General features: G+C 42.3%; 1 protein-coding gene across 12 annotated transcripts in view; it reads right to left on the bottom strand.

Annotated features, from left to right (window-relative positions):
* LOC144688446 (nuclear receptor coactivator 3-like) overlaps nt 1–27,903 on the bottom strand; it is a 264,554-nt gene extending 236,651 nt beyond the window's left edge. For 11 of the 12 annotated variants that reach the window (XM_078554996.1, XM_078554995.1, XM_078554993.1 and 8 more), the window contains exon 1: nt 27,776–27,903. The gene's annotated coding sequence lies outside the window, so the exon portion shown is untranslated. Of the gene's footprint in view, nt 1–25,315; nt 25,500–27,775 lie in introns of those variants that run through there. The other variant, XM_078554985.1, reaches the window with a different exon arrangement.

The raw sequence follows: 27,903 nt of genomic DNA on the forward strand, positions 1-27,903 counted from the left end.
AACAATTTCTATGTACTCCAGTACTTTAAAAAAATACACAAATAAGTGCTTTGATTGAACTTAAATTAGCACTTCAGCTTAGTTTTAGAAGCCCCTCAGGACTAGGGCTATGCTCAAGAATTTACAAAGCATGTGCTTATGAGGCCTAGTACATTTAATATAGTTTATATCCACAAAACCTAAGAACTACTACTGTCTTTAACAGAGACAGAAAACAACTTATATTTATAAGGAACCTTAAAATGTAACGGATGCCTTAACAAATAGATGTGAAGAAACAGATCGGGAATCAGGAAAAGAAAGAATCAAGAGTGATCATAAGGCTGGTTAAAGAAAACATTGAGATGGCCATTAAAAGTCAACCTCAGGGCATCTCAAAGCACTTAACAGGCAATGTGTACTTTTGGAATGTAGTCACTGTTGTAATGTAGGATATGCAGCAGCCAATTTGTAGACTAAGCTCCAAGAAACAGCAATGTGGTCATGACCAAAAATCTGTTTTCATGACATTGATTAATGGGTAAATATTGGCCAGGTCAAGGAAAAGCAGAGGCTTAGGAGAGTGTTCCAAGGTGGCTGAAGTCTCTGCTGCCAATAATGAAGCGAACAAAAGGGGGTGGGGGGACGGGGAAGGGAGAGGCCATATGGATAGCTGGAGTCAAATGTAAGAGCATTAAGCAAGTATAGAGTTGGAACAGAATGCAGATGAGGCTAGGCCATGGAGAACTTTATACATAAGAAACAAGAATTCAAATTTCATGTGCAGTTTTTCCCCCATTTCATGGGATGTGAACATTGCTGGCAAGACCAGCATTTGTTGCCCATCCCTAATTGCCCTCGAGAAGGTGGTGGTGAGCTGCCTTCTTGAATCGCTGCAGTTCATGTGGTACAGGTGCACCCATAGTGCTTTAAGGAGGGAAGGAAGTTGCAGGATTTTGACCCAGCGACAGTGAAGGAACGGCAGTGGAGTTCCAAGTCAGCAGCGTGTGGGGCTTGGAGGGGAACTTACAAAACAGTGGCGTTTTGCTGCCCTTGCCCTTCAAGATGGTAGATGTCACAGGTTTGGAAGGTAATGTCAAAAGAGGCTTGGCAAGTTGCTACAGAGTATCGTGTAGACGGTACACATTGCTGCAACTGTGTGCCGGTGGTGGAGAGAGTGAATGTTTAAGGTGGTAGATGAGATACCAATCAAAATGGCTGTTTTGTCCTAGATGGTGTCTTGTGTGTTGGTGGAGCTACTGTCTTGCAAGGAAGTGAAGTATTCCATCAGGCTCCTGGCTTGCACCTTGTTGATGATGGGCAGGCTTTGGAGGAGTCAGGTGAGTTAAACACCACGACATTCCCAGCCACTGATATGCTCTTGTACCCATGGTATTTACATGGCTTGTCCAGTTCAGTTTCTGGTCAATGGTAGCCCCCAGCATGTTGACTGGGGGTTTCGGCGATAACAACGTCTTTGAACATCAAGGAGAGATGTTTAGATTCTCTAGTATCCTCCCTCCACCTGGACCACCTCTCAATCTTTTCAATGAGAACTCATGTGACATCAACCATCTCAATTTCTTTGCTCTCATCACCCACTCTAACCCGTTTCCCCTCAGAGCTTGCTGCACTTCATTCTCTCAGGTCCAAACCTAACATCGTCATCTAATCTGCTGACAAGGATGTTGCTGTTGTTATCCGGAAAACACGCCTCTATCTAGCAGAGGTCGAAAGCCAACTCTCCTTAAGTTCCTTGTATGTTCCTCAATCATTATCCCACCACTGAATATCAAGCCATCATCTCCAGGATGGTTACTAACTTGATCGTTTCCTGATCTTCCCCCCACAGCTTCCAATCTCCTAGACCACAACACCAAAACAGCATGCTTCCATCTCCTTCAAGATCGAGAAAAGAGGACTGCCTGGTTGACCCGTCACTTCAGCCTGTTCTTACCCCATTGAACTGATTTCTTTTGATCTTGAATTTATTTTTTCTCACCTTGTCTAATCTCTTCCCATCTAAATCCGTAACTCTTCTGACACCCTCTGTCACTAACAGTTTCCAATTTCTTGGTCCTAACTGTCTTCTCTTCACTGTGGAATTCCAATCACTTTACACATTTGACCTCACCAGGATGATCTTAGGGCCTTCCATTTCTTTTTTGAATTGAGGACCAACCAGTCGTCATCCACCACTACCCTCCTCTTCCTAGTTGAACTTGTTCTCAGAGTGAACAGCTTCTTTTTCTCAACTCACATCTTCCAAAAAAAAAAGGGGGAGGTGCTCTGGGTATCAGCATGGACTCTAGCTATGCCGGCCTTTTGTGGAATATATGGCACATACCTCGTTCGAGTCCTACCGTTCATTTTGAACATGGTCCTTCATCAGGACATTGTCCCAAAATGCTAACTGTTTCTCTCCATAGGTGCTGCTGATATGCTGAGTATTTCCATCATTTTTTGGTTTTTATTTTAGTAATCCAAAGGTATGGATTAATAATCAAGAAACCCAGGAGTTCAAATTTCAACAGGACCATTTGAGAATTCAGTTTAAAAATAAAATCAGGAAATAAAAACCTGGTATCGGTAAATGTGACCATGAAGTTATTGAGCGGTCATTAAAAACCCACTGGTTCACCAATGTCCTTTAAGGAAAAAAACCTCCCGTCCTTACCCAGTCTAGCCTATGTGACTCCAGTCCCATCCACACCAATGCAGGTGACTATCAACTAGCCTTCAAATGCAATCTCAAGTCAGTCAGTTGTATCAAACATAGGTCAACTTGGGATGTGCAATAAATACCTGTCTTTCCAGCAACACCCACATTCCAAGAATTCATTTTTATAAACTAAACAGAGTTTGTGTTTACCCATACAGGTTTAGGTCCATGGTACTATTCCTGGCCAGCACAGTTTTCAACAATAGCATTTACAAAACAAATTAATTTCAATACAGTACGCAGATGCTGCCGATGCAAAGGCTGCCAGGTTTACTTACATAACTAAAGTCACTGCAAAATTTCATTGTATGAAAATCTTTTTGAGACATATCTATAAAGGGAAGGTGCTATAAAAGTGACATTATGTCACCACAATTCTTAAAAAGGTAGTCTTTAAACTACCTAGAATCTTCAGGAGTACTGCAGAGAGGAAATTCTCAGATTCCAGGCAGACAGTTAAGCATTGTGGTGTTTTCTACAATCATCCTATTTATAAAATTCAAAAATTTCCAAACTTTTAAAATACATGAAAACACTACAAAAAGCAAGCATTAGATATGACATACTTTTGATAGCTACAATTGGGCATTCAGAAATATCAACCATTTTCCATTTCCCCTATCCGCGTAAAATGCACATTTTTCCTCACTGTATAATTTAATGAGTACTGAAGTACAGTTGTGGAGTCTCCCATCACTTCAACAATTGTTCATTGCCTAGGTTAGTGTCGTCTCATGTGAGATGTTATACCACATCTTTATTTGTAGATCCAATTAAAAATATTACATACAAAGTCACTGTTGGATGGGCAGGTGAAGGCACTCGCTTTTCGACATGCCCACGTGTCCTTTAGAGACTTGACTTTGTTCTCTTCAAAATGTTGAGGTTACTTGATGTGTCATGAAAATATAATAATTCTCATATTGTTGTGATTTATTGTAAAGGTAGGTGGGGTTTGATGAGAGCGCGAGAGCGCGCGAGCTGGGGGTTTTGATTCAACGAGAAGTTAGGTGTGAAATGCTAAATATGTAAACATGGCTGAAGTTTAAGAATGTGAGATGTAAGTAAAATTTGCATTTTCAAATAAATTAGGTTAGTCTGAATTTCAAAGAGATGGTAATACAGCTAGCCAGAAAAAGCTAAGCCAAACAGTGTATTTATTTTTCCCCAAAGGTTACTGATAAAATTAGTATCATGAAAAGATTTATATTTTGAGATAGGTAAAGTTCCAAAGACATATTGAACAATGGAATTTGCATTAAAAAGGGAAAAACATGTATAAAGGAGAAGAGGTTGTGTGTCAGAGGAGAAGAACTTCTAAGATCTAGCAAATGCGAAAAGCCTCCAGCCGCTATGCATCAAGTTGCTGCCTACAAGAACCGAAGCTGAGAAAACTCACTTTGAATTCTCCTATCCAGGGTATTGTGTGGTTTTGCCTGGGTCTGTTTAAATCTATTTGTTTTTACTTTGCCTTAACAGAGGTGTAACTGGGAGCCAGATTAATTAGGGGTTTTAGGTCTACCAATTACAACTATAATAACTCTTATGTATGTGCTCGAAATCTTTTCTTTTGTTAATAAATGTTTAATTGTGTCTTCTAAAAAACAGGGAAATGAACCCCCCAGTCTGTCCATTACACAGGGAAATGAACCCCCCCCCAGTCTGTCCATTACACAGGGAAATGAACCCCCCCAGTCTGTCCATTACACAGGGAAATGAACCCCGCCCCCCCACCCCCATCTATCCATTATACAGGGAAACGAACCCCCCAGTCTATCCATTATACAGGGATATTAACCCCCAGTCTCTGATCTATTATAAAGGAATTTTAACCCCCAATCTATTTGTCCTCAGAACATTAACACTTTACTTATACTGTTAACAAATTCTTCCTCAGATTCTGTCCCTCTCTCTCCATCAACACGTAAAAACCAATCCTTCATGCCTCTATCCTTGTAAACTACCACCCCCTCTCTAGCCTCCCTTTCCTCTCCAAAGTCTTTGAACTGGTCAACTCCAAAATCCTCAGTCATCTTTCCTGGAACTCCATATTTGCATCCTTCCAATCAGGTTTCCTCTCTGGCCACACTACCATGACAGCTCTTGTCAAAGTCACAAATTACATCCTATGTGACTGCGACAAGTACAGCAGTCCGTCCTTGTTCTTCTTGACCTGCCTACAGCCTTTGACACGATTGACCACACCATCCCCCTCTCCATTGTCGTCCAGTTGGGTGGAACAGCTCTCACCTGTTTCCATTCTTATCTAATCATAGCCAGAGAACCACCTGCAATGGTTACTCTTCCTGCTCCCACCGTTACCTCTGCTGTCCCCCAAGGATTAATCTTGACCCCCTCCTATTTCCTATCTGCATATTGCCCCTCACTGCCATCATCCAAAGACACAACGTTAGTTTTCATATGCACCCTGACGACACCCAGCTCTACATCACCAGCACCTCTCTCGACTCCTCCATTGTCTCTTCATTACCAGATTGCCTATCAACATCCTGTACTGGATGAGAAGTTTCCTCCATGTTGTGTTAGTCTTATTACTTCTGAATTCAGGGTACGCATCTCAAAATAAAATAAAAACAGTTGTGACCGCATGGTCAAGTTTCCCCCGTGGATTTGATCCACCTGACACACATCATCATCTGCCACAGCATAACAGATGATGGAGACTTGGGGTCCAACTTACAGGTTCTGAGATTGGCTATAAGAATGTCTTTGTATTAGAGTTTGATATGTCCTATGTTGTAGTGTGCTCAGCTGGCTGTAGATTACCACCTTTGGTATACTGGAATTCTCCATGTGAACCACATGGCCAACCCAGCAAAGCTGAGCAGTGATGAGCATGCCCTTGATACCAGGTACATAGCACCTTGCAAGAACTTCGGTGTTAGGAATTTTGTCCTGCCACTTGATGTTGCAGATAGATCTTAAGCAGCGAAGGTAGAGTGCATCTAGTTCTTTATGTGACACCAGTAGATCATCCATACTTCACAGCCATAGAGAAGTGATGCGAGAACCACTGCCTGGTAGACTTTGATCTTTGTTTTAGGCAAACTCCAAATCTCTTTAAAACCTGTGGGCGAGCCTGCCAAATGCTAAACTTGCTTTTACCAAACAACGGGCAAATTCATCATCAAACATGATGCTTTGGAGAGGATATTCCCAAGATAGCAGAACTTCTGAATGGGGTTGATGGGTGCATTGTTGATTGTGACTATTGGATCTTGAAATTTGTGGTCCAGGGCAGATTGGTACAAGATTTCTGTCTTTTTCAGATTTATTCTAAGGCTGAAGCTTTCTGAGGCTTGGTCAAAGCAGTCAACAAGCAGCCGGATGTCCTCCACAGTGCGTGCTGAGAGCACAGTCGTCAGCAAACAAAAACTCACTTAGTAACTGTTGCGATCTTTCTGCAGGCCTTGAGCCTTTGTGGATTGAAAAGGTTGCTGTCTGTCCTGAACGGAATCTATATTTCTACAACGAAATCTTTGCTGGCATACAAGAACGTGGCCGAAAAGTAGATGGCAAACATAACTGAAGCCATCACGCAGATGGTGCCACTGGTGACAGGAAAGGTGTCAGATAAGGCACCATTCTGCATCACATTGCCCATCACACCATTATGAAATGAGCGGATGACTAATCAGCTTTCCAAAGCAGCCATATTTGTACAGCACTTCCACACAGTCCTTCACATTTTACTGTATCAAAGGTCTTGGTCAGGTCAACTAACACCTTGTTCTGTTCATAGGACTGTGTGTGAATTTGACACACCGTATAGATCATGGCGACCATTCCTCATCCAGCACAAAAGCTGCACTGTGATTCCAGGTACACCGAGTCTGTATGGTGAGTAATAATCCTGGTGAGAATAAATCACTGCTAGAATTTTTCCCCACTGTGGAGAGAACCGAAATACCATGATGAATATCACAGATGGACTTTCTTCCCTTCAGTTTGTACAGGTGAGTTATGAAAGCATCCTTGTAACCTTGGAGCACAAAGTCATGGTTCCCGATTAAGCACATGCCAATGAGTTAAAGCACGTGAGCTCCTCTGTACCCGAATACTTCAGGTGGAATGCCATCGTCTTCCGGAGACTTACGCACAGATAGACAGTTGCTTTATGACCTTGTTGACTTTGAGTCAAGATGGACCAAGGGCAAGCTTGACCAGAATGCAATGTTGAGGAAGTGATTCAATGGCCTTGCCGCACTCTGTGGTTCTTGGCTCATGAGGATTATTAAAGTGCTCGGCCCAATGAGAGAGAGGGGGAATCTCATGCCTGTTTGATAAGAGCTGATGGCGTACTGGTGAGAGGACTGGTGATGTACCATTACCTTTGAGGCCATAGACAGATCAGAGACCTTCATGATGAACTTCCAGCTGGTCTTTATTAGCAGCTTCCTGAAATTCTGCAGACTTGTTCTCTCACCATTGGTCCTTCATCTCTTAGTTTGGCTGCATGCGTTTTGCTTGATGGCAGCTGGCTTTTTTTTAATGATTTTTTTGTCAGATATGCGGGAGCATTGTGCACATCATCTAGTAACTTGGCTTTATCTTGGCCGTTCTTGTCAAACCAATCTTGGCGTTTGCGTTCGATGAATCCAAGGACTTCAGATGACATGCTATAAGTGACATCCTTTAACTTCTTCTAGGAATCTTTAAATAACTAGGTTATCTTCTGGGATACCAGCAAGCCCAACAGCTAATTTTGGTTCCAGTTCATGTCTCTCGACTAGAGTCTTTTAGGGTAGTTAAGACAAGCTTCCTTTGTGGTTAGACTCTGCGTCACAGTTCTGTAGGTATTATCTTAAGGACAGCATGCTCTTGACAAGCGTATGGTCTGACCAGCATTCAGCACCTCTAAATTAGCAGTTAGAGCACACGCCCTTGAGGTCCCTGTCGTACAATAACGTAGTCTAACATGTGCCAATGTTTAGATCTGGGTTGCATCCATGTTGTTTTCAGTTTGTCAGCTTGTTGGAAGACTGTATTTGCAATGGTAAGGTCAAACTCGCTGCACTTAAAAAAAAAGCTAGCCATTGGAGTTTAATCTACCAATGTTGTGAAGTCCCTGTACTCCTCCTCCATGACAGACTGTAATACGTAAGCATGAAAATCATCAAGGATGATGAGTTTGTCCTGTTGTGGTGATACTTTGATGATCCTGCTGAAATCACCAGAGAACACAGACCTCATCTGTGTGTGCCATTGTTGGTGCATGGGCACTGATGAGTTTTACATACTGATTTCTAGGAAGACTTACATGAAGTGCCATGAGTCAGTCGTTGATACCCTTGGGAAGTGAGTTGTGCTTATGTGCCAATTCAGATTGAATGGAAAAGCCCACACACCTGACTGTCGAGGATGTCCCTCGGACTTGCCAATCCATTACGACGTGTAGCTTGCACCTATTTGCTCAGGATGAGACTCCTCTGCAAACCTCGTTTCATTTAGAGCAACTATGTCAACCTGCCCAACGTTCTAGCTATGAGGGTTGTTCTACACTCTGGTCTTGTATTATTGTCTAGAAGTGTTCGGGCGTTTCATGAGCCAAATGTCATCTGGTAGTTAGTCATCGGAGTTTTGTTTATGTTTCAGCTGCAGCGATTGGTGACCAATCAGGAGCAGTGGCCTGGCAGGTTCAGGGAAGGCAGGCAGGCTGTGTTTCAGGTTCCTGTTCTTCCTGTTTCCTGGGTTGGGAAGAACAGCACCATAACAAAAAGGGTTGCTCTAGTACCTTAGGAGGATAAAAACCCCACTTCTACCCCAATCTGTGGAGAGCGAGCAACTCCGAGGCTGCCTGTGTCTAGGGTTGTGACTAAAGGCTGCCAGTAGCATCCTCCACCTGTTTCCATTGCCACTTCCCCATCACCACAGGGTTGATAGCCTGATATGAAGTTCAGTATAAATATTGAAAAATCAACATCGAGTTCTAAATTACTGAAGAACTCGCCATAACAACTGTAAGAAAGCCAGCGATGTCAAACATTTAAAGAAGTGGAAATTTACAAAGAGCAAGTTACTTGTTCACAAACAATACTTCCTACAGTTTTGGTTGGAAGTAATTGTGGCAACACTAGTGGTGTAATTCTAACACAGCTATGCCATACAATATGATGGCACAGATAGAATTTTTCTGTACATCAAAAATAAGAAAAAAACTCACTTTTTCCTTTGACTTTACATGGAGAAAGGAACATGGTTTAAAGACCAAAAGACAAATAAGATGCATTTTATAAAAAATTCCATGCCTTCAATAACAATGTGCATTTATATAACATATTTAAAGGTGATAAAATGTCCCAAGGTGCTTCATAGGAGCATTAGAAACAAAATATGCCACTGAGCCACATAAGGGTATATTAGGACAGATTAAGTTTTAAGGAGTGTCTACAGGGATAGGGAGATGCAAAGCCATGGAGAAATTTGCAATCAAGACGATGACTGACTGGGAGCCAATGCAGATAGATAAACATAGAAACACAGAAACTAGCAGCAGGAGTAGGCAATTCGGCCCTTCGAGCCTGCTCCACCATTCAATATCCTCTATCTCAACGCCATATTCCCGCTTTCTCTCCATACCTCTTGACGCCCCTAATATCTAAAAATTTATCAATTTCTTTCTTGAATATACTCAGTGACCCAGCTGTGGTAGAGAATTCCACAGGTTGACCACCCTCAGTGAAGAAATCTCAGTCCTAAAAGGCCTGCCCCGTATCCTGAGACTGTGGCCCCTGGTTCTAGGCTCCCCAACCAGGGGAAACATCCTCCTTGTATCCAGTCTGTCTAGCCCTTCAGGTCCCCTCTCATTCTTCTAAACTCTAATGAATACAGGCCTAGTCAAACCAAACTCTCCTTATAAGACAATCCTGCCATTCCCCGGTGTCAGCCTAGTGAACCTTCACTGCACTCTCTCTATGGCAAGGATGTCCTTTCTTAGATAGGGAGACAAAAACTGCATGTGATACTCCAAATGTGGTCTCACCAAGGTCTTGTATAACTGCAGTAAGACATCCCTGCTTCTGAACACAAATCCTTTTGTAATGAAGGCCAACATACCATTTGCCTTCCTAATTACTTGCTGCACCTGCCTATTTACTTTCATTGACTGGTGTACAAGGACACCCAAATCCCTTTGTACATTCACATTTCCCAATATATCACCATTTAAATAACATTCTGCCTTTCTGTTTTTCACACCAAAGTGTATAGCTTCACATTTATCCACGTTATATTGCATCTGCCATGTATGTGCTACAAACACTTGTCTAAATCGCCATGAAGCCTCCTTGCATCCTCCTCACAACTCATAACCCTGCCCAATTTTATGGCATCAGCAAACTTGGAAATATTGCTTTTGGTTCCCTCATCCAAGTCATTTATATACATCGTGGCTAGCTGGGGCCCAAGCACTGATCCCTGTGGTACACCATTAGTCATTGCCTGCCACCCGGAAAAGACCTATTTATTCCCACTCTCTGTTTCTGGTCTGCAAACCAATTCTCAATCCATGCCACTATATTACCCCCAATCCCATGTACTTTAATTTTGCCCACTAGCCTCTTCTGTGGGGCCTTATCATAAACCTTCTTGAAATCCAAATGCACCACATCCGCTGGTTCTCCCTTATCTATTCTATTAGTTACATCCTCAAAAAACTCCAGTACATTAATTAAGCATGATTTCCCTTTCATAAACCCACGCTGACTTTGTCTAATCCCGTTAGTGTTTTCCAAGTGTTCTGTTACCACATCTTTTATAATAAACTTTAGCATTTACCCCACTACTGATTTTGGGCTAACTGGTCTGTAATTCTGTTTTTTCTTTCCTTCCTCTTTTAAATAGTGGGGTTACATTTGCCATCCTCCAACCTGTAGGAACTGCTCCAGAGTCTATAGAATTTTGGAAGATAACCACTAATGCATCCAATATTTCCAGGGCCACTTCCTTTCGTACTCTGGAATGTAGATTATCAGGCGTTGGGGATTTTTCAACCTTTAACCCCATTAATTTCTCTAGCACCATTTTTTTTTTTTTACAAATACCGATTTTCCCCAATTCCTCTCTCTCACTAGGCCCTTAGTCCCTTAACATTTCTGGGAAATTATTTGTGCCCTCTTTTGTGAAGACAAAACCTAAGTATGTGTTCAATTCGTCTGCCACTTCTTGGTTCCCCTTACAATTTTCCCTGTTTCTGACTGTAAGGGACCTAGGTATGTCCACAATAATCTTTTTCTCTTCACATGTTTATCGAAGCTTTTACGTTCAGTTTTTATGTTCCTTACAAGTTTACTCTCATACTCCATTATCCCCTTCTTGATCAATCTTTTTGTCCACTTTTGCTGAATTCTAAACCTCTCCCGATCCTCAGGCTTGCTGCTTTTTCTGGCAATTTTATATGCCTCTTCTTTGGGGATAGTATTAGATCCAATTTCTTTTCTAAGCCATGGTTGAGCTACCTTTCCTGTTTTATTTTTGCTCCAGACAGGAATGAATAATTGTTGTAATTCATGCATACATTCCTTAAATATTAGCCATTGCCTATCCACTGTCAACCCTTTGAATAAGGTTCCCCAATCCATTATTGCCAACTTGCACCTCACACCTTCGTAGTTCCCTTTATTTAGATTCAGGACCCTAGTTTCAGATTCAACTTCTTCACTCTCCATCCTAATGAACAATTCTATCATTTTATGGTCGTTCTTTCCCCAGGGACCCCACACAGAACATTGTTAATTAATCCTCTCTCATTGCACAATACCCAGTCGAGGATAGCCTGCTCTCTAGTTGGTTCTTCAACATATTGGTCTAAAAAACCATCACGTACACGCTCCAGGGAATCCTCCTCCACAGTATTATTGCTAGTTTGGTTTGTCCAATCTATATATAGACTAAAGTCACCCATGATTACAGTTGTATCCTTATTGCATGCGTCTCTAATTTCCTGCTTAATGCCTTCTCTTACATCTCCATTACTGTTTGGGGGCCTGTAGACAAACCCCATCAACATTTTCTGCCCCTTGGTGTTTCTTATCTCCACCCAAACAGATTCCACATCATGATCTTCTCAGCAAATATCCTTCCTCACTATTGCATTGATTTCCTCCTTTACTAAACAATCCTACCCCACCTCCTTTCCCTATTTGTCTGTCCTTCCTAAATATTGAATACCCCTGGATGTTCAGTTCCATCCTTGGTCACCGTGCAGCCATGTCTCCGTGATTGCAATGTATCATTACCGTTTATATCTATTTGCACTGTTAATTCATCTACCTTATTGCGAATGCTCTGCGCATTAAGATACAATGCCTTTAGACTTGTCTTTTTAACCTTGTTAGTCATCTTAGCTTTATTTTGCACTATGACCTCATTTGTTTTTCTCCCTTTTTCTTCTGCCTTCCACTTTTGCTTCTTACTTTTCCATATTTTGTTTCTATCCTGGTTTCTCCCTCTGTCTCCCTGCTCAGGTTCCCATCCCCCTCCCATTCTAGTTTAAACCCTCCCTGAGGGAAGGTTTAAGAGGTACAGGGGCGACAGGTGAATGGGACTTGGGCAAAATAAGACACAAGCAGTAGAGTGAAGTAGGGTGAAGTTATGGAGGTGGACATAAGTGCTCTTAGTGATGGTGTGTTTTGGACCACAAAAGCAACCAACATACAAAGCTTTCCTGATTCAGCTGAAATTGAATAATATGTGCATGGCCTGTGTGGTCTTCCTTAGTACTGTTGCCCTTAGTGATAATTCCCATTTCAGGTGTTAATGTCTACAAATTTATAATTTCTAATCTAATCAGTGGTCACCATGAAAGAAGAAAAAAAGAGCTACATTTAAATGGCACTTTTGACAATCACAGGACCTTCCAAATCATCAAGAAGCACACGGTCAGCAAGGGGAGACTTCAGCCTGAGAGACAGACAGAGACTGAGTGAGTACATTTAGGAATTTGGTTCAAAGTGGAATTCAGTGCGTAGGGAGAAAGAGGTGCTTTCGGTAAGGTTTACTGCAAAACCTAAAGTGTGCTTAGTGGGGAGTTCGGTGAAGGGCAGGGAGGCGGCTTTTTTTTCTTCTGAACTTTCTCAGCCTCCAGTATTTGATTTCAACTCAGGTGCAGCAGAAGGAGCAGGTAAACCAGTAAGGTATTACTAGTTTTATCAGTATTGTAAAGTTCACTGGCAGTGCCAAAACCTATTGGGAGGTGTAGGCTTTATTAACTAGCAATTATTAATTAATCAACACATATTGGAGATGGTAGGACAGGTGATGTACTGCGATTGCAGAATGTGGGAGATTCTGGATACCAATAAGACATAGGAGCAGAAATTAGGCCATTTAGCCCATCACATCCGCTCTGCCATTCAATCATGGCTGATAAGTTTCTCAACCCCATTCTCCCGCCTTCGCCTCGTAACCTTTGATCCCCTTACCAATCAAGAACCTATCTATCTCGGTCTTAAATACACTCAATGACCTGGCCTCCACAGCCTTCTGTGGCAATGAATTCCATAGATTCACCACTCTCTGGCTAAAGAAGTTTCTCCTCATCTCTGTTTTAACAGGTCTCCCCTTTACTCTGAGGCTGTGTGCCCTCAGGTCCTAGTCTCTCCTACTAATGGAAACATCTTCCCCACGTCCACTCTATCCAGGCCTTTCACTATTCTGTAAGTTTCAATCAGATCCCCCCTCATCCTTCTAAACTCCATCGAGTATAGACCCAGAGTCCTCAAACGTTCCTCAGATGTTAAGCCTTTCATTCCTGGGATCATTCGCATGAACTTCCTCTGGACCCTCTCCAGGGCCAGCACATCCTTCCTGAGATACGGGGCCCAAAATTGCTCACAATATTCTAAATGTGGTCTGACCAGAACCTTATAAAGCCTCAGCAGCACATCCCTGCTTTTATATTCTAGTCCTCTCGAAATAAATGCCAACATTGCATTTGCCTTCCTAACTACCAACTCAACTAGTGTGATCCTGGGCAAACACATCTGCAGTAAGTGTTTGCAGCTGCAGGAACTTTGACTCAGAGTTACGGAGCTGGAGGCCAAGCTGCAGATACTGTGGCATATCAGGGAGGGGTAAATTTCTTGGACACTTTAATTCAGGAGGTAGTTACACCCCTTAGGATAAAGTCTTCCGATTTGGTCAGTGGTCAGGAACAAGAGGGTGTGACTGCAAGTGCGGCAGGTAAGGGGACACAGAGGGCAGGAGTGCAGGAACCTCGGCCCTTGCAACTGTCCAATAACATCAGCTGTGGCTCAGTGGGTAGCACTGATGCTTCTGAGTACAAGGTCTTGGGCTTGAATCGCACCCCAGAGTTTGAGCACAGAAAAAATTAAGGCTGACATGCCCAATGCTGTACTGTTGGAAGCATTGCCTTTCAGGTGAGATGTCAAACAAAGGCCTGTCAGCCTGCTTTGTTGGAAAATTTCATGGCATTATCTTATAGATGTAAACAGGTATGATATAGTCGGGATTACGGAGACATGGCTGCAGGGTGACCAGGGATGGGAACTGAACATCCAGGGATATTCAGTATTTAGGAAGGTCAGACAAAAAGGAAAAAGCAGTGGAGTTGCATTGTTGATTAAAGAGGAAATTAACGCATTAGTGAGGAAAGATATTAGCTCCGACGATGTGGAATCTGTATGGGTAGAGCTGAGAAACACTAAGGGGCCAAAAACGTTAGTGGGGGTTGAATATAGACCCCCAAACTGTAGTGGTGATGTTGGGAATGGCATTAAACAGGAAATTAGAGATGCATGTAATAAAGGAACATCTGTAATTATGGGTGACTTTAATGTGCATATAGATTGGGCAAATCAAATTAGTAACAATACCGTAGAGGAGGAATTCCTGGAGTGTATACGGGATGTTTTTCTGGACCAATACATTGAGGAACCAACGAGAGAACAAGCCATCCTCGACTGGGTATTGTGTAATGAGAAAGGAATAATTGGCAATCTAGTTGTGCGAGGCCCCTTGGGGATGCGTGACCACAATTTGATAGAATTCTTCATCAAGATGGAGAGTGACGTACTTGATTCTGAGACTTGGGTCCTGAATCTTAATAAAGGAAACTATGATGGTATGAGACGCGAGTTGGCTATGATGGATTGGGAAACGTTACTTAAAGAGATGGGCAATGGCAAACATTCAAAGAGCGCATGGGTGAACTGTAACAATTGTTTATTCCTGTCTGGCGCAAAAGTAAAACAGGAAAGTTGGCCAAACCATGGCTTACAAAGGAAATTAGAGATAGTATTAGATCCAAGGAAGAGGCATACAAATTGGGCAGAAAAAAACAACAGACCTGAGGATTGGGAGCAGTTTAGAATTCAGCAAAGGAGGACCAAGGGATTGATTAAGAAGGGGAAAATGGAGTACAAGAGTAAGCTTGCAGGGAACATAAAAACTGACTGTAGAAGTTTCTATTGGTATGTGAAGAGAAAAAGATTGGTGAAGACAAATGTAGGTCCCTTACAGTCAGAAACAGGGGAATTCATAATGGGGAACAAAGAAATAGCTGACCAACTAAATACATACTTTGGCTCCGTCTTCACAAAGGAGGACACTAATAACATACCAGAAATGTTGGGGAACACAGGGTTTAGTGAGAGGGAGGAACTGAAAGAATTCAATATTGGTAGGGAAATGGTGTTGGGGAAATTGATGCGATTGAAGGCCAATAAATCCCCAGGGCCTGATAATCTACATCCCAGAGTACTTAATGAAGTGGCCCTAGAAATAGTGGATGTATTGGTGGTGATCTTCCAAGATTCTATAGACTCTGGAACAGTTCCTACAGACTGGAGGGTAGCTAATGTAGCCCCACTATTTAAAAAGGGAGGCAGAGAGAAAACAGGGAATTATAGACCAGTCAGCCTGACGTCAGTAGTGGGGAAAATTCTAGGGTCCATTATAAAAGATTTAATAGCTGAGCATGTGGAAAACAGTGGCAGAATCGGACAGAGTCAGCATGGATTTATGAAAGGGAAATCATGCTTGACAAATCTACTGGAATTTTTCGAGGATGTAACGAGTAGAGTTGATGAGGGGGAGCCAGTGGATGTGGTTTATTTGGACTTTCAGAGGGCTTTCGGCAAAGTCCCACATAAGAGATTGGTGTGTAAAATTAAAGCGTATGGGATTGGGGGTAGCGTATTGAGATGGATAGAAAACCGGTTGGCAGACAGGAAACAAAGAGTAGGAATAAACAGGTCTTTTTCCGAATGGCAGGCAGTGACTAGTGGGGTACCTGCAGGGATCGGTGCTGGGACCCCAGTTATTCACAATATATATCAATGATTTAGATGAGGGAATTAAATGTAATATCTCCAAACTTGCAGATGACACAAGCTGGGTGGGAGGGTGAGCTGTGAGGAGGATGCAGAGATGCTTCAGTGTGATTTGGACAAGCCAAGTGAGTGGGCAAATGCAGAATAATGTGGATAAATGTGAGGTTATCCATTTTGGTAGCAAAAACAGGAAGGCAGATTATTATCTGAATGACTATAAATTGAGAGAGGGGAATGTGCAACGAGACCTGGGTGACCTTGTACATCAGTCACTGAAGGTAAGCATGCAGGTGCAGCAGGTGGTAAAGAAGGCAGGAACTTTAAACTCTTTTAAAAAGTACCTGGATCTGCACCTAAAGTGCTGTAAGCTGCAGGGCTATGGGCTGGGTGCAGGAAGGTGAGATTAGAAAGGGCACCTGGGTGTCCTCGGGCTGGTATGGACAAGATGGGCCGAATGGCCTCCTTCTGTGCTGTAACTTTTCTATGGTTCTATGGTATGTTGGCCTTCATAGCCAGAGGATTCGAGTACAGGAACAGGGATGCCTTGCTACAATTGTACAGGGCCTTGATGAGACCACACCTGGAACATTGTGTGCAGTTTTGGTCTCCTTATCTGAGGAAGGCATGTACTTGCTGTAGAAGGAGTGCAACGAAGGTTTACCCGACTGATTCCTGGGATGGCGGGACTGACATATGAGGAGAGTTTGAGTCGATCAGGATTATATTCGCTGGAGTTCAGAAGAATGAGGGGGGATCTCATAGGACTAGACAGGGTAGATGCAGGAAGGATGTTCCCGATGGTGGGGGAGTCCAGAACCAGGGGTCACAGTCTGAAGATATGGGGTAGACCATTTAGGACTGAGATGAGAAGAAATTTCTTCACCCAGAATGTGGTGAGCCTATGGAATTCATTACCACAGAAAGTAGTTGAGGCCAAAACATTGTATGTTTTCAAGGAGTTAGATATAGCTCTTGGGGCAAAAGGAATCAAAGGATATGGGGAGAAAGCGGGAGCAGGCTATCGAGTTGGATGATCAGCCATGATCATAATGAATGGCGGAGCGGGCTCAAAGGGCCGAATGGCCTAGTCCTGCTCCTAGTTTCTATAAGGTTGAAGTTTTTTCAGCTTGTTTGGATGAGAGTGGGGGCTGCAGAGTGGATGAGCTAACTTATCATAGCACTGTGGTACAGGAAACCAATCAAGCGGGGAGAGTCACAAGGAATGTCGAGGTAGCAGGAGACAATTTAGTCAGAAAGACTGACACCGTTCTCTGCAGCAAAGAGCGCAAGTCCAGATGGCTGTGTTGCCTGCCCGGTGCCAGGGTTCAGGACATCTGCTCGAGGCTGGAAAGGAACTTGCAGTGGGAGTGGGAGGACCCATGGTTCATGGTGGTACCACGACATACACAGGACAAAGGAGGTTCTGCGTAGTCAGTATGAGGAGCTTGGCACCAAATTAAGCACAACTTCAAAAGGTCATCTCTGGATTATTACCTGAGCCACATGCAAATTGGCATAGGACAAATCAGATTACAGAGATGAATGCATGGTTCAAAGCCTAGTGTGGGAGAAGTGGGTTCCAGCTTGTGGGGCACTGCCACCAATACTGGGGAAAGTGGGATCTGTGTCGTTGGGACGGTCTACATCTAAACCATGCTGGGACTGGTGTTCTTGCGAGCTGTAAAACTACGGAAGGCGGTGATATAGTGGTATTGTCACTGGACTAGCATTCCAGAAACCCAGGGTGATGCTCCGGGTTTGTATCCCACCATGGCAGATGGAGAAATTTGAATTCAATAAAAATATGGAATTAACAGTCTAATGATGACCATGAAACCATTGTCAATTGTCACCAAGGAAGGAAATCTGCCATCGTTACCTGGTCTGGCCTACATGCAACTCCACAGCCATGCAGGTGAGTCTTAAGTGCCCTCTGAAATAGCCTAGCAAGCCACTCAGTTGTATTAAACTGCTAAAAACTCTCAAAGAAATGAAATCAGACCACCTGACAGTGGCCACTGCAAACTCACCCCGTCGACCCTGCAAAATCATCCTTACGAATATCTGGAGGCTTGTGCCAAAATTACAACCAATGCATCTCCTATCTCAGCAGCCACTTCTTTTAAGACCCTAGAATGCAGACCATCAGGTCTTCCCTCCCTTCCAATTCTTGATTTACAAGTATTTCTGGGATTTATTTGTGTCTTCTACAGTGAAGACAGGCCCAAAACACCTGTTCATGCTTCCACCATTTCCTTATTTCCAATTATTACTTCCCCAGACTCCCTCTCCAAAGGACCAATGCTCCCTTTAGTGACTCTCCCTTTTAAATACTTGTAGAAACTCTTACTATCTGTTTTTATATTTCTAGCTAGCTTTCTCTCAGTCTAATTTCCCCCTCATTATTTTTTGTCATTTTTTGCTGGTTTTATAAATTCTGTCCAATCTTCTGACCTACCACTAATCTTTGTAGAATTGTACGCTTTTTCTTTCGACTTCGTACTATCTTTGACTTCCTTGTTTAGCCACAGATGGAACATCCTTCCCCTGGAGTCTCTCTCTCACTGGAATGTATTTTTGAAGAGTGTTATGAAATATTTCCTCAAAGTCTGCCACTGCATCTCTACTGATCCACCCTTTAATAACCTAATTTCCCAATTCACTTTAGGCAGCTCTGTCTTCATTCCGTTGAAATTGTCTTTAAATTTAAAACACTAGTCTTAGACTCACTTCTCACCCTCAAAACTGAACACGAAAATCATGTTAAGGTCATTACTACCTAGAGGCTCCTTCGTTAGGAGGTCACTAATTAATTCTGATTCATTACATATTACCAGGTCCAGCATAACGTGCTACTCTGAGAAAATGTCCAGAAAACTCCATGAACTCATCTTCCAGGCTACTTTTGCATGGAAGAGTGCAACCACGACAAGACTCAAACAGCTCAGATTACAGAACAGGTTACTTGATTGGTTTCAATACCCACTCCTTCAGTTATAAGCACATTGTGTCTGCTATATGCAAAATCAACAGGATGCACTGCAGCAACTCAGATTACTTCCACAGCACACTTTTCCCCTGCAATCTGAGTAAGTCTAGGGTAACAATTTTATAGAAAAATCACTTCCAAGCTTCTCTTCAAGTCTCACAATCATCCTGATTTGGATATATAATGTTACTCCTTCGTTACTGCTAGGTAAATGGCCTGAAATTCTCATACTTAATGCCATTGTGGAATTACCATCAGCCTGAGGACTGCAGCGATTCAAGAAGGTCCACCATGTTCTAGGGAGCTAGAGATGAGCAGTTAAATGCAGCCTTGCCAGCATCACCCACATCCTGAGGCCAACTTAAAAAACTCACTACTGAAAAACAGTGACCTTACAAACAGCAAATGAAAAGGATTCCACACCACTGGGCTAGATTCAAACCCACATCTAAGAGGCAAAAGCTAGTGTTGAATGGTGCTTTTACACTACAACTGTGGTATTACTGCTGGAGTTATAATGTAAATGCATTATATTTAAAGTAAATGTTAAGTATATTTTACTGTATTTAAAAATCTTGGCTCAGAACTTCCAATCCCAAGAGGGATCATACCCAGGAGGTACCCCAAAAGATGGGCAGGGACCTCCCCATAAGTCTCCATGCAAGGACTGCACAGGAATTGCCCGGGAAGTTTAAATTTTCAAAAGGACAATTTACCCTGCACCTGGAACCATCCAATATTCTGAATTAAATCAGAGACACAACAGATACCCAGGAAATGTTGGAAGGATTAAAACCACCTCTAACTCCTGAGTAACTATGGTACTGGACCCCGCCACCGACTACACACCCCAACCATCCCCCAAACCCCGACTGCACCCTACTACCCCCAAATCTGCCAACTCCCCTCTCGGCAACTGGAGACCCCCACCCCTTGACTACCCCACCTCGACCACCTCCCCCCCCCCGTCCCCACACACTCTAACCCCTCACCCACCTACCTTCTCTCCTGTCCAGGTGGCTGGAACCTTTAAACTTAACCATGTTACAGCAGTTAGTGCCGTAAAATGGGGGTATGGCTTTACTGCCACCAACTGTTCTGCTCTGCACTGGAAGGGCTCCGGAGCTGCTGCACTGCACATTTCTCACTAGACCTGGGTATGGAAAAAAATCGGGCAGAAACGTGCAGCTCCCAACTTAGCTAAGTAAAAAGGAACAGAGCAGCAATCCGACGGTGATCGTCACTCCACGGAAATTCATATTCAGCTGTCAGCCTGACATCACAAGAAGGAATAATTAGAATCCCTAGAGAGGGTCATCTCAATCCACTTTGGGAGTCCGTTTGGGCATCAATGCCCATTTAGCATTCACAAGTTTAATGTCAGTGTGAAATTGAAACAGATTCACACTAATATTAAATATGGACTGATCACTTTGCCTTGCCCCCGGGGAACACTCAGTTCCCAACAATTTATATTCACACAGCACTTTTAACGTAATGTAATAAAACATCCCATGGCCCTTCACAGGAGCATTATGACACAAAAACTACATAAGGAGGTATTAAGGGAGATGCCCAAAAGCTTGGTCCATGGGGTATTTTTTAAGAAGTATCTTAAAGGAGGAAAGCAAAGTAGAGAGACAGAGTTGTAGAAAGGGAATTCCAGAGCTCAAAGCCTAGGCATCTGAAGTTATAGTGACCAAAGGTGGAGCAATTATAATTGGGAATGCACAAGAGGCCAGAAATTAGAGGAGCACAGATATATCAAAGGGTTGTGGGGCTGGAGTAGATTACAAATTAAGGAAGGGCAAGGCCATGAAGGGATTTGGAAATATGGGTGAGAATTCTAAAATCAAGATGTTATTTCACCGGGAGCCAATGGAGGTCGACGAGCACAAGGGCAATAGGTGAACAGGACTTGGCGTGAGTTAAGACAGGGACAACAGACTTTCAGATGGCCTCAAGTTTACGGAGGGTAGAATGTGAGACACCAGCCAGGGGTGCATTGGAGTAATCAAGTCTGAAGTAAAGAAAGCATGGATGAGGGTTTCAGCAGCAGATGAGCTGAGACAGGGACAAAGTCAGGCGATGTTACAGAGGTGAAAATAGTTGGCCTTGGAGATGCAAGGTCAGAAGCTCAACTCAGGATCAAATGTGACACCAAGATTGCAAATAGGCTGGCTTAATCTCAAGGTTGTTGCCAAGGAGAGGAATTAAGTCAGTAGCTAGGGAATGGAGTTTGGAGTGGGGACCAAAACAATGGTTTCAGTCTTTGCAACATTTAATTGGAGGAAATTTCTGCTCATCCAGTACTGGATGTCGGATAAGCAGTCTAATAATTAAGCAACAGTGGAAGAGTCAAGAGAGGCGGTGGTGAGATAGATCTGGTGTTGTCAGCCTACATGTGAAAACTAACGCCGTGCCTTCAGAAGATGCACATAGATGAAAAACCGGAGGGGGCCAAGGATAAATCTTTGGGGGAAACCAGAGATAACGGTGCAGGAGCAGGAAGAGAAGCCATTGCAAGTGATTCTCCAGCTACAAGTAGATACATAAGAATGTAACCGTGTGACAACAGTCACACCCAGCCGGATAACAGTGCAGAGGTATTGGAGGAGGGTGTGGTCAATCGAGTCAAAGACTGTAGTCAGGTCAGGAAGGACCAGGAGGGAAAGTTTACCTTTGTCACAGTCACACACACTGTCACGGAATAGGAACATTCAGAAGTACTAGTCAGAATGTCTCATTGAAGAGAAACTGAATATATTACAATGATTCAGTAACATTTAACTTGTTTGGGGGAGGGGGAAAGGTGTGGGAAAGGAGAGGTTTCTGTAATGGTTTGATAATGGGACGATATTGGGGGCTTTTACCATGCATTTAGCTTCTATTATATTGAGCTGGTGAGTTGCAGATGCACTTAGTGATGAATGTTCATTACCAACCAATTATCTCTCCCACAAATTTTCTTTGAAAAGTAGAATTGACTAGTGCCAGATATCATAAATAATAAATTGGTAGTTTGCCCAAAATGGACGCTTAATCCAACCTTAAAAACATTCCTGTTTTAGTCCAATTAGGAAAATCATATTTATTGCACAAATATGACTTCAGATGCAGATGAATAATAAGAACCAAAAAATGTATCAGCCTTACTTGGTTTAGGAGGGGTGGCTGGCAGGGGATGGGGGGGAAAGAGGTTGGTGGTGGAAAAGAGTGATAATCAGAGAAATTAAATAAATTGCTTCTAGCCATTTGGCTAATGGTAGTTTAAATCATTTAGTGGATTTTGCAAATAAGGACAACTCTTGTATTTTTTAATGTGTATCAATCCTATCGCAAATGTTCAACCCCAATTTCGCTGAAGCAGCACTTTTCCATGCAGTTTTCTTTACACTGTCAGCTATTTACACAGCTAAGCAGATTAAATATTTCTCAACAAGACCTACAATGGCCTATGCAAAGCTCAAATACTGACAAAATAACTGCACATATCCAACATCAGCATGCATCTCATTACCCAATCTAAAACATGGCAACTGGTTCCATGATCTGCTTTCAGGATCTTTGGCTGCAAAGTGAAATTCAATTCCCATTGTACGCACAGCACTTAGTCTCAATAGATGCCTCCACCTTTTACAAAAGTTCTGACCACCTATAAAAACTAACTGAAATTGTATTTTATCTGCATCAGTGTTGTGAAACGTGCAATGTGGTGAAACAATGTTCATATCTTTATTCCAAAAATGTGGCCTGCATACTTCAAATTAATCTCTCATTATACAAAGAATGCATTTTAATAGTTCAAGTTCAGGATATAAAACTTATAAATCTACTAAATTAATTAGCACTTTGTATTTTGATGGGGAAAAATAACAAAAATAAGACAGCAAGTGATCCAAGTTCTTGCTACTAAACAAGTAACATTACTGCAGCCTATGGGCACCTCCCCACCCTTTCAGCCAGGAAACTGTGAAGAGAGGAGGAAAAAAATGCATAATACATGTGAATACAGAATGTGAGGACTATACCCTGGGTACCTATAACTTTAGTCCAAAGTAATTTAAACCGTAATCAGATTAACTGTTAAACTGCATGTATGCTGAACTAAAGACTTCAGTTTAAATTGATATAAATACATCCTAAATTTAAGAACGTATGCCCTTCCTTCCAAAAACAAATTTGCCATGATTTATGACAAGCGTTTCCATCTCCAAAATGCTCTTCAGCTGCTAATTTGGATTGGGAAGAAGAATCAGCCAAGATAAAGTAAATTATTGCAAACAATGTTAGATCTGGAATGCACTGTCTGAAAGGTTGGCGTGGAAGTAGATTCAACAATAACCTAACTGGATAACTCTTTCAAAGAGCTGGCACAGGTACAATCGGCCAAGTGGCCTCCTTCTGCACCATATGATTTTATGATTCGAAGTATTTCGGAACCAATAAACCTAGTCATTTCAGAAACTGAACAGCTGATTTTTAGTATTCAGGCACATGTATTTAACCTATCATATTCACATAAGCAAAGCATAGCAGCCCCATAAAACACAAAATTGCTCAACTCATACAAAACTTGTTTCTTGGTTGTACATTTTTTCACCCTGTTTATACTTTCCAAAATGTTCATCAACTTGTAAACAGATTTGTGCATTTGCAGTTATCATGTATACTTTGCTTCTTCTCTTCAAACAACAACGTTGTTATAAATAGCAATAAGCAAGCAAGCAATTCAGTAAAACAACTCTTACTGTACTGACTGTAGCCCACTGCAGAAATTCAGCCATACTTGTACTTAATCTGTTGTGGAGGACATATTAAAAATCAACCATTTCACAGGCTCGCATTATTTTAAATGCCAGGGGCAGTGCACAAGTGTGAAGCAACCCAAGGAAGGAAGCAGAAGAAAAGGAGTTTACAAAATGGGGACCAAGATCAGAAAAATGCATAAGTAATAGTCACCAAGCGCTCATTTAGTTTTAATCGCCACAACTTTTTTATTGTTAAAATGTCTACAATGATATTAAAACATACCAAATACTGCTTATTTCACTATTTTCTGACAAACTAGAACCTGGTTCCGTTTTGGTGAAGTACTGCTGTATTTCTTAAAGGGTTAAATTAAACGTCTTGGCATGGCACTACAAACTGCATATGAAAAATAAAAGCAATATTCATCAGGCAGAGGCGAAACGTTCATTTTAAAACTCGGAGGCCGAGGTGCAATAATAAAAAAAAACCAAACAGTTATAATAGAGCAATAAAAATATTATGGAAAAACATGCCCGTCAATGCTGTATTGTTCTTTAAAAATCTCCTTTGTTTTGCAAACTGCAAAACTGTACCTAGAAACCAAACCACAGGAAGATGTCAATATTCATCGATGTGATCATCCTGCCCTATCTTATAAATAGAATACACTTGTACAAATTTGCAAAAAACAGGTCAGAGCCGATCAGAAATATTTTTCCAGCACCCACGTGGCTGTAGATACTGTAACCCAGCTAGCTCTTCCTAACCATTTCTGATAGTAACTGCAGTCAAACTGAACACTACGCGAGGTCATCTCGTGGTGTTGCTATAACAACATCCTTGGCTGTTCCAGACTGACGTAACAACTGTATGGAAGTTGCAGTCAGTTGGTGGTTTGACCCAGAGTCTTTAACACAATCTAAAGGGATGGGAAAATTGATCTCCACCCCCTTAACCTGGCAAACAAACGTACAACCCATTCGAAGTAAAACACGAAGCTAAGTCGGGCTGGAGGGAAGGCTCCTTCTGCAAAGTGTTTTAGCAGCCACCATTAAAAAGAAACACACACCCAGGCCATCTGCAGTACCAGCCATGGAAGTATCAAAAATTGTAATAAAAGTGTTTTATCGTTTTGTTCAGCCATTTAATAAAGGCACTGCTGACACCTGAGACATGGAAACGATTTTTTTCCCCTGCTAGCAGTAAAAATGTTACAACATGTCATTTTTCTTTAATGTGAGCTTTAGAAAAAGCAGCAAGTGTCCTGCAGAAAGGAACGCAAATGGTTCCAATCAAGGACAGGTTAAGTATTGCATTCCAAATTTCGGCACTCCTCGGCACGCATATTTCACAAACATTCGCATTAAGTCTATTAAGTCTAATCGGGTATTCATCTGATGTCTAAACTAGCATTGTCCCGCCTACCTCTCATTTTGTCCTTTCACTTCTCAGTATAAAGAAAACAGCCAGAGAAATTGTATTCGGTTCAAATGAACGCCATCACGAACCTTATCGTCATCTAAAAAAGCTTTTGATCCCAAGTGTAAAATAGTTCAGTACCTTTACATAAACTGGCCAAACCAGAGAGAAGATGTTTAATGTCAGATGAGGATTTTAAACAGACATTGTGCACGGAAATACGGCACACTCCAGAATACCAAACATTTAGCTTGGTGTTTTATGGAAAGTAGCTTTAGGCTCTTCTAACAGGCCTGCCAATAATGGCATCCAAACAAGATGTAGATGTCAGACCCACCAGTACGTTAGCAGCTGTCTATCAACAGGGTCTCAACAGACACACCAATGATAGCGGCTTACGAGTGCTATAGGCAAACAAGCCAATAGCAGAGGTCCCCCTGCACGCTGTCACCAGACTCGACGACAACACATGAGCCTATCCTACTGCTGCCTGCACATCCACAATTAGAAGCAAGCCATCAAGGAGCTGTCACGTTGAATTATCCTGCTCAACAAACAATGTTGTGCTCTTCTAATGCACAAACTGCAGATATAATCACCGATTTAAAATTAAACACACTTGGGTACTACGGTATTTTTAAATCGACAACCGCCAGAATTTACAACCGAAGCCAATAAATAATCGTCATAACGCAATTAATTCATAGCTGAAAAAAATTACAAACAGCATATAACAATTCATACTCGCGACCTGCTCAGCAAGTCTTCCAAAAATAGCTATCAAGTTATGTCGTATGTGCTTTAAGCGTATGTGCATCACATAACGCAAAAATGTTTTTCTGTTCGTTAGCACATAACACTTCAACTGCAGGGACAGAAATTGAATTTTTCACATCAGCTTTCAGGCTCTAAGCATACAGAAAATACAATATTCGATCAAAACCTATTCTTAATCATTATATACCATATTTTGATACATTTGGCATAGTGTAAATATTCCACCCATAAAACTGATTTTCAAACTTTTTTGAGTGGAAGATCACTTACAAATATTGGCACACTCTCATCACCCGAAGGAAAACATTAAAAACTTTTAAGTATTAAGTGGAAAATAGAAATGTTATACTAGTTAGTCAACAAAGAGAGAAATACAGAAATATGAAACGATTGACAGAAATTGAATGACCTTGGAGATTTCCCGGGATCCCTACAGACAGTGGGGGCTAATTTGAAAACCTATTCTCCACAACGATTTACTCCATTGATGAGAATATATTTAAAGTGCACCTCATCTATTTTCCTGATTCTGCAACGGGAAAGTGGACCATACCGTATTGATTAGGAACACCCTAGGTTCAATTCCTGATCCATTCAGGGGTAGAACAATCTCAGCTGGGGCAGAAGTGGTAATAGATGGTTAGCTTCTGCAGCATCAGGGTCAGGATAGAACGAATAAAATGAATAAAAACAGGCTTCTCAGTCCAGTCGATATCTAACCACCCTGTTCAAAAAGCACAGGGGCAAACGTGGACACTTTTACCTTCGGGGACCAACGCCACCCCTTCCTCCTTTACACTCGCTCTCCTAGTGAGTATCCTGAAGGATAACCATTTCAGCATAAAGACGATAAGCCACTAGAATCGCATCCAACATGAGTCACATTTATGACAGCGAGGGTAAAGGGAAAAATGCAGATGAAAGCCTTAGAGAAAAACGCATCTACAAATTATGCTAACATAAGACTTTAAATACGCAATGGACTGCAAAAAAACGTGAAAACTAGCAGTGTATATGCTACTAAAAATAAAGACAAGGATACAACTGTCCTAGTTATAGCCTCTCATAGATAACCATGATTATGACAATTTTAACAAGCATATTCATAAAACGTCTCAACAAGGCGGCTGCATGCATCAAAATATATTTTAAAATACGTTTTAAATCGTGGTGGTGAAGCATTTAATGGAGAAGTCCTTCCCACATTTTTTTCAGTGTATATTACAGGCATGCACAAGGACTAACAGAGCGGAGGGTGACACTATGCAGCTTTTATAGAAAGAAATACCATTAAAAAATTCACATCAGGATTAAACAAATCCATCTCTTTCCTTCCTCCCCCAACTAACATCGACAAGGGACAAAATGCTATGGCGACGGTTTGATTGACAGGCGTCTCGGCCAGTGGGAAGGCAGGCTGGGGGGGCTGGGAGCCAATGAACGCGAGGAGGGGGCGGGACCCAAGCTCCCAAGTTCGGCCTCAGTCATTAAGTTGTCCCGAACCAAGATTTTTGTTTTGAAAAAGCGCTGAGGCGAGGCGGCCTCATCCGGAGCGGGTGGCCGGGATTGTGTCTGCGTGTGGTGCAGACTCCCCCGCCCCTGGTTAACAGGTTACTTTGAGGCTCTCAGGTGAACTTCACTCCGGGACGGACGGCGCTGAAGGCGGGCCGGGGGGTGGAGGGAGGGAGAGGCTTCTCCACAAAGAGGATGAAGGGGGGGGAGGTGGGTGGGGGGAGGTGGCAATTAAAAATAAATAAATTAATTAAAAAACACTTAAAGAAACATTTTTCCTCACCCGTAAACCAAGCTTTAGCACCAACTTACCGCGCTGCTTGTTACTCAGAGGAACATTCCAGTATCCTGACCTTCGTTTCCCTAAATAAGCCGAGTAAAAGCGCCGCCATGTTGCTCCTTGTTTATTTAAATCTCGAACACTCCCAGGGAGGGCGGAG

Source organism: Cetorhinus maximus, chromosome 13 (assembly GCF_964194155.1).
Source record: "Cetorhinus maximus chromosome 13, sCetMax3.hap1.1, whole genome shotgun sequence".
NCBI lineage: Eukaryota > Metazoa > Chordata > Chondrichthyes > Lamniformes > Cetorhinidae > Cetorhinus > Cetorhinus maximus.